At 36.3% G+C, this 7,818-nt stretch overlaps 1 non-coding gene across 1 annotated transcript; it reads right to left on the bottom strand.

Moving 5' to 3' along the window:
* Positions 1-303: 303 nt before the first annotated feature.
* On the bottom strand, positions 304-410 carry LOC120865906. Its single transcript, XR_005721551.1, has one exon. It is a non-coding gene; the product is annotated as a U6 spliceosomal RNA (small nuclear RNA).
* Positions 411-7,818: the final 7,408 nt, after the last annotated feature.

The raw sequence follows: 7,818 nt of genomic DNA, 5'->3' as shown, positions 1-7,818 counted from the left end.
GGCTATTATAAACAGTGATGCAATGAACATTGTGGTACACATGTCTCTTTCAGTTCTGGTTTCCTTGGTGTGTATGCCCAGCAGTGGGATTGCTGGGTCATACGGCTGTTCTATTTCCAGTTTTTTAAGGAATCTCCACACTGTTCTCTATAGTGGCTGTAAAAGTTTGCATTCCTACCAACAGTGTAAGAGGGTTCCCTTTTCTAAACACCCTCTCCAGCATTTATTGTTTGTAGACTTTTTTTATCTTTTCTTTTTTCTTTTTCTTTTTACTTTATTTTGCTTTACAATACTGTATTGATTAAAAATATGGAACGCTTCACAAATTTGCATGTCATTCTTGCACAGGGGCCATGCTAATCTTCTCTGTATCGTTCCAATTTTAATATATGTGCTGCCGAAGCAAGCATTGTTTGTAGACTTTTTGATGGTAGGCTTTCTGACCGGCATGAGATGGTATCTCATCGTGGTTTTGATTTGTGTTTCTCTGATAATGAGTGATGTTGCACATCTTTTCACATGTTTGTTAGCCATCTGCATGTCTTCTTTGGAGAAATGTCTGTTTAGTTCTTTGGCCCACTTTTTGATTGGGTTGTTTATTTTTCTAGTATTGAGCTGCATGTGCTGCTTGTATACTTTGGAGATTTATCCTTTGTCAGTTGTTTTGTTTGCTATTATTTTCTCCCACTCTGAAGTCTGCCTTTTCACCTCGCTTATAGTTTCCTTCGTTGTATAAAAGCTTTTAAGTTTAATTAGGTTCCATTTGTTTATTTTTGTTTTTATTTCTGTTACCCTGGGAGGTGGGTCATAGAGGATCTTATTGTGATTTATATCAAAAAGTATTCTGCCTATGTTTTCCTCTAAGAGTTTTATAGTTTCTGGTCTTACATTTAGATCTTTAATCCATTTTGAGTTTATTTTTGTGTATGGTGTTAGAAAGTGTTCTAGTTTCATTCTATTACAAGTGGTTGACCAGTTTTCCCAGCACAACTTGTTAAAGACACTGTCTTTTCTCTATTGTATATTTTTGCCTTCTTTGTCAAAGATAACGTGTCCACAGGTGTATGGATTTATCTCCGAAGACCTAGTGTTTTTATCTACATTTCTGTCCCCAGTGGGCCCATGCATAGACAGAGATGCTATATTAAAAAATACATTCAGGATGGTTACTGATCATAACACCTCATGGTTTATTTTGAGAACAAATCTACACCTGTTTAAACAAGACAGATATAATTTGATCCTTGAATAGCATGAGAAAATGAGATTTTTCTGAAGTCTCTTAGAACCATGACTACAAAATCTGAAAAATTAAACAATATGCTCTAATTTAACAAAAAGTTTCTTGAAACTTAAATTGATTACCAGTGTTGCCCAGGTTCAGTTTATGTCTCAATTCCTTGCCTGCCAGTTAATGGAGGTATGGCCCAGAATTGGCAAGAAGCATTTTTAACATGTCTCCAATCACACACTTAAGTTAGGACAATACAATATTTCTCTTAGATTGGAATAAGAAATTTTATTTCTGTCCCATGAGTACATTTGATACATCAGTTTGTCTCTAATGGCATATTCCTGCCAAAATCTTGTACTGACTATAATTCTTTTGATAATAATAATAAAGCTAGGTGATCATAACACATTGATCCCTTAAGTGGAATTAATCGCAATAGGCTGAAGCTGTAACTCACACCATAAGTTACACAGCAGTTGAGCTACGAATAAGACACCATCAATATGCTGATGAAAACAGGTGACTTTTCATGCAGAAATACACTAGCACTTCAATACTGAAAAACTACTTTCTGTACTACTGTGACTATTTGGGGTGAAAAAAAAAAGACCTGACTGTTTAGTTTTCTCAGGTAAAACTCTCAGTGAATTCACTGAGAAGTTTTCCTAAGTAAATAGTGCAGAAATAGCTCATTTAATTTTTCCTGAGGTATTTTATGGTTATATAATGAAGTAGAATATACATGCCCAATAAAATTTCCTATGAGTCAGCTAAGGGATCTGTACTTAATTTTTTTACTGTGTACAAATACTTGAGGTATAGGGCTTCATTCCTTTATTATTTATTGTTATTTCCTATCTTGACATAAGAACTTTCTACAAGGGATCTGATAAACATAGCAAAACTGAAGAATATTCCGTCTACTCCACTAAATTTGCGTCTGTGTTCCCCATGATGATTCTGGATTTTATTCTCTTTCATATTTCAGAGTGGATATGTCACACCTGAAGTATGAAAGAGAATTACACTAGGAAGCAAAGCCTTAACACACAGAAGTGCCAGACTGATGAAAACAACAAATTGAAAAGAAATGAAGCAAGCTCTAATGAACAGGCAAACATGACTCTTTTAGCACAGAAAAATCAATGAGGTGAAACAGTTTCCTCATCAGATGAAGAAGGTGAAAATCAACCTATCATTAAACCTGATAATTTCTCATTTCATAACAAAAAGACACATGGCACCACCATTTTAAAATGTCTGATTTCCACCACTGAAAGTTCAGTAAAGTATGTTTCTTTATCAACTCCCACTTATTTGTTAACTCTTCTCATTTTGATTTTTTGGAGTGTTTCAGCAGTCAGCCATGACCTTCTAGTTATGAAAACCAAGTACTTTCTTTAAGTCTACACTGCTCATAACAGCTGTAGTATTTGAAACTCTTCTATCTTGGTTTCGATGAGACTACATTCTTCTTATCCTCTTTTCAACTGCTTAACAGTTTCTTTAAAATATCCCGTGGTGTTCACTGTAGACTGAATGTTTGTTCCCCTACCTGTAAATTCATATGTTGAAACTCTAACCTCCTAAATGATGGGGGTCACTAGCGCTCCACCCTCACACATGGAATTAATGCCCTAGAAGAAGAGATAAAAGAACTGGTTCTTTCTCTGCTCTACACCCTGTGAGGATACAACAAGAGCACAGCCATCTGCAAATCAGGAGAACCCTCAGCAGACATCAACTCTGCTGGTGCCTTGATCTCTGACTTCCAGTCTCCAGAACTGAGAGGAATAAACTCATGTTGATAAGTTTATGACATTACTATACAGAGAGAGGAGAAGTCTGAACTGCTATGGGCTTCTCTAGTGGCTCAAAGGACAAAGCGTCTGCCTGCAATACAGGAGACCTGGGTTCGAACCCTGGGTCAGGAAGATTCCCTGGGGAAGGGAATGGCAACCCACTCCAGTACTCTTGCCTGGAAAATCCCATGGATGGAGAAGCCTGGTAGGCTACAGCCCATGGGGTTGCAAAGTGTCAGACATGACTGAGCGACTTCACTTTCACTTACATATCCATATATATGTGTGTGTGTGTGGGGGGGGGTATATATATATGTGTGTGTGTGTTTTCCCTACCACTTTTATATCATTCATAAGAGATAGAAATGTTCAAAGGTTTTGCCTTTCATACCTTCTTTTTTATTCTTCCTGCATTCTTCTCCCTACGTCTCACCTAACACTTTCAGAACTTCAGCTACAGGCCCTATGCAGTTGACTCCAGAATATTTATCTATAGTTCTATTTCCGTTCCAAGCCCCAGTCTTGAACTTCAGCTTTCAGTAAGGTATCTATGTAAACATCCTGTGGGCATGAACTGCCTGGCCTCACGCTGCCCTTGTGATCATTTGTTCATCCAGTCCACAAACAGCGGACTCGCTATGACACAGACACTATTCACCACCCAGGATACAAGGATGAGAAGGACCCAGCCATGGTCCTTGTGCTACTCACAATGGACACACACACACAGATACGTATAATAAAACATGACATCAGTACCGTAGACCTAAGCTCTGTAAGGACACACAGCACGTTCTTCTTATAATCTGCTCTCCTAGTTGTATCACATTTACCAGCCTTCTAAACCCCAAATCTCAGATTTATGGACTCCTTCAGCTGACCATTCCTTTTACATCTAAGTCTGGTTTGTAGAAGCCTCTTGCTTTCGACTCCTTTGCTCTGGAGTGCATCCCCTACTGTATGACTCTAATAATCTCAGTTCCTTTTGTCTCTAGTTTCCTTAACACACAGTAAGGACTCTCTACAATTCAGTATCAACATATTTTCTCTTCCTTTTTAATACATGCCAACACTCGCAATTAAGTTAGGCAACATACATTTCCAAAACAATTCTTCTGGCTGTTTTTTTTTTCCCCCCTCCTAATGAATTACTGTTGCCCCTGGCTCAGAAAATTAAACCTCAATATATTATCTAAGTTTATGTCAAATCTCAGTTGCATGATAAAATTTGCTAATCCTTCTACCGAAAAAAAAAAAAAAAAAAGGCTTTCCAGGTGGCTCAGTGCTAACAAATCTGCTTGCAGGAAATGTAGGAGGTGCCGTTTCAATCCCTGGGTCAGGAAGAGCCTCTGGAGGAAATGACAACCCACCCCAGTATTCTTGCCTGTATAATCCCATGACAGAGGGCCCTGGTGGAGTATAGTCCATAGGGTCGCAAAGAGGAGCACGCATGCACTATCTAAACATCACTTTCTTCTCTGAATTCCCAGGGACCTCTGTTTGCATAGCTTTCCAACTTAGGATATTATGAGATGTGCTACAGTTCCACACATACTTATTCACACACAGTTATTCTCCTTATTAGACCAGGAGAGAGCGTACTAGAAAGAGCAAGTTTTCAGGATAAGATGGATCTGCCATTTGCAAACTAATAGCTTGTTCAAGTTACTTAACCTCTCTGAGTCTTCATTTTCTCATCCATAAAATTAAATGTGATAAATAATGTAAAGCACCTTGTAGGGTACACGGAATATTGCAGGTACTCAATATAAAGTCTAGCCATAATAATAATGAAGACTGTAAGTATGAGCTTATTGTAGAAGGGAACTATGCTCTTCTAGTCCATTATTCTTTTGACAGGATCTAACAGAGCCCTTTGCCTGTACTTGACCTTCAATGAATGCAGTTCCTATGAATGAATACATAGATGTTATACTGCCTCACAATACAGTTCTCTTTCTCAGAACATGTCAGAGCTGCCTCAGGACAAGGACTGTGTTCTTCACAAAGCAACCTCTACACACTTCACCTAGAAAACAGAAGTTTGCCACACAATTGCTTCATTATATGCTTTCATTCATGCTTTTGAAGTAATTTTGGAAATGAAATATTTGTACAATTTAAAATGTGTACAAGGCTTACTTTTAAAATAAAGCATATGAATATAATACACATTTGTAATTTTGCATAGTTTTGAAGCTATTAATATCATCTTGAAACGGTCAATCTCTTTTTCTATCAACAAATGTCTTATCAAATACTAAGTATTTTATATCATAAAGAATATTTTGGAGTTACCACTCAAAACATGGAGGTGGCTATTTTTTCCCATGCTCTGCAAATATATAATGATGTTTTATGTTGCATTTTAAAATATTTTGGCAGGATAAATACTTTCCTATGTCCTTCTGCAGTTAAGGCAATACTTTTTCAAAAAAGGCAAAATAGTACTCTTATATGACTTTCAGAGGAAAAATGGTCCAGTTTCCATTCAGCTTGATTATTGATGGAACTAATAAGATGGGAAAATCGGCCCAAAGAGTATTTGAGAAACTAGAGATTTATAGGCAATATTAAGATAAGATTTCTGGGTTCGATATGAAACTTGATGGTGTCCAGCAGGGCCATGAACTGGAATCTTTGGGGTTGTTTCATTTAGAAACATCTGTATCTCTACTAGACAAAAATCTGTGAGTTAACTTCTATTTCTATAGAGCTATAAACAGCACTTATAAGAGTCAAACCAGCACTGCTCAGAGAGAATACCCAGGGCTATCTCTTCCCTTTGTCTGTTTCAGATAATACTACCAACATAGCCACTTTTGATACTGAAGTAATATCAACCAAGATACATTTGCATGTATTGGCAACACTGGAAAGAAATATTTATTCCTTTTACTGGCATACTCTGTATCTTCATCTGTTGTGTTTGCTTTAATGAAATGAATGTCCCCACAACAAACTCCCCTAGAATGCTCTTGAGGAACTTCTAGAAAGTCTATAAAGAATGAAAAATATCTGAAGAGCTGAGGAAGAAGAGAACACAATCAAATCTACTTGTGGAAGTGAATTAAAATGAATCAAATGAAAAGAATTCTACACATAACCCACTGCTTCCTAATAATCTGTAATTCCTGGCAGGTCTAATCATTCATCAATTAATCAATTATCTATACATTTATAATTACTAATAACCTCAGATTTTTACCTTCTAGGAAATATAGCATATGCATCAATAGCAGTACATTTTATCATAAAATGTGAATTAAAATAGCACAAATTAAAAAAAAAAAACTGTCCAAGTAGTAAGAGGCCTATTTTTATGTATACTATTCTTACACTTATTCATTAAGGTGGAGTTTCCCTGGTGGCTCAGGCAGTAAAGAATATACCTGTAATGCAGGAGACCATGGTTTGATCCCTGGGTTGGGAAGATCCCCTGGAGAAGGGAATGACTACCCATTCCAGCATTCTTGCCTGGAGAATTCATTAAGGTGTAGGGCAAAGAACTGCATGGCTCTATTTATAAACACACCATTGAGTCTTTCTGTTCCTGATTGACTTACTGTATTTCCAACGGTACTGGTCTTGAATTAATGCTTTACTATATCCATTCAGACATTTAATATGCACTTCAACTATAACGTGTCTAAAGCATTCCTGACCTTGCCATTCTTGTTTTCACTTCTCTGTCTCAGTGAGAGGCACCCCCATCTAGCCAGTGGCTTACACCAAATAAATAGGCAGCCTCCTCTAGTCTTTTCCTTTTCCATGTTCAACACTGAGTCCACCACTACCTTATTTTTTTCCACCACTACCTTATAATGACTTCTGACTCCAATATGAAGAAAAAAAAAGTGTTACCAAGACCTAGAGATCAGATCACATAGAACCTACTATGTAACTTCCTGAGTCCTACTTGTACCGCCTGGGCAACAGGTTTCTCACAAATACTTCACACAGAAGGTAACTTACAGCTGAGTTACCTTTTTTCCAGATTTTTCTGTAGCTAGTTTTCTGCATTACTCATATCATTCTCAGAGAGGTTTCTGACTGCCTTCTCCAAAATGCATCCCCAATATTTTCTATATCTTAATCTACTTGCAGATATCTTATCTACTTTTCCTTGTGACACTATCTACTGGCTAAGTTTTATTGTTTACTTTTATGCTTACTTCTTATCTAACTTTTCCCATTACAATGAAAGTTTCATATAAGAAGGGTTTTTCATTTTTTGAAGTATCCCCAGTGCCCCAAGACAGTGCTTGGTACCTGGCAGGCAGTGACTAAATATATGTTGAATGGATAAATTTAAAATAAGTGGCTCAGATGATAACATGGAAAATAGTAACTTAAAAATTAATTATAATTTTTTCACTGATATGATTAAAAATGCTGAAATGCAAACACTCTGTATAATTTTTCAGGAGCTTTATTGCCTATATTTACAGGAAACAACTGTCAATAGGACAATTTTATCCTATTAATACAGAAGAAACCAATAGTCATAACTGAGATATCATACTTACTGAACAATGTTAATGATAAAGCAAATGATTTGATAAAACTTTAAGAAATACACAAAATGATTTATGTTCAAAACCATTAGAGTCTATATCATTTGTTAAAATGTAAACCATTGATTACTTGACTCTTCCTAATTCTATATTTATAAACATATTCTTCTAATAATAAATTCTGATAAAAATGTAGTTTTAAAATTTACCTACCACTTTAATTTTACATATTCTGACCTTAGGCAGAAACTTTTAAAGTCCTATA

Source organism: Oryx dammah, unplaced genomic scaffold (assembly GCF_014754425.2).
Source record: "Oryx dammah isolate SB20612 unplaced genomic scaffold, SCBI_Odam_1.1 HiC_scaffold_7, whole genome shotgun sequence".
NCBI lineage: Eukaryota > Metazoa > Chordata > Mammalia > Artiodactyla > Bovidae > Oryx > Oryx dammah.
Note: the sequence above shows the minus strand (reverse complement) of the source record. Positions and strands in the feature narration are given on the sequence as shown.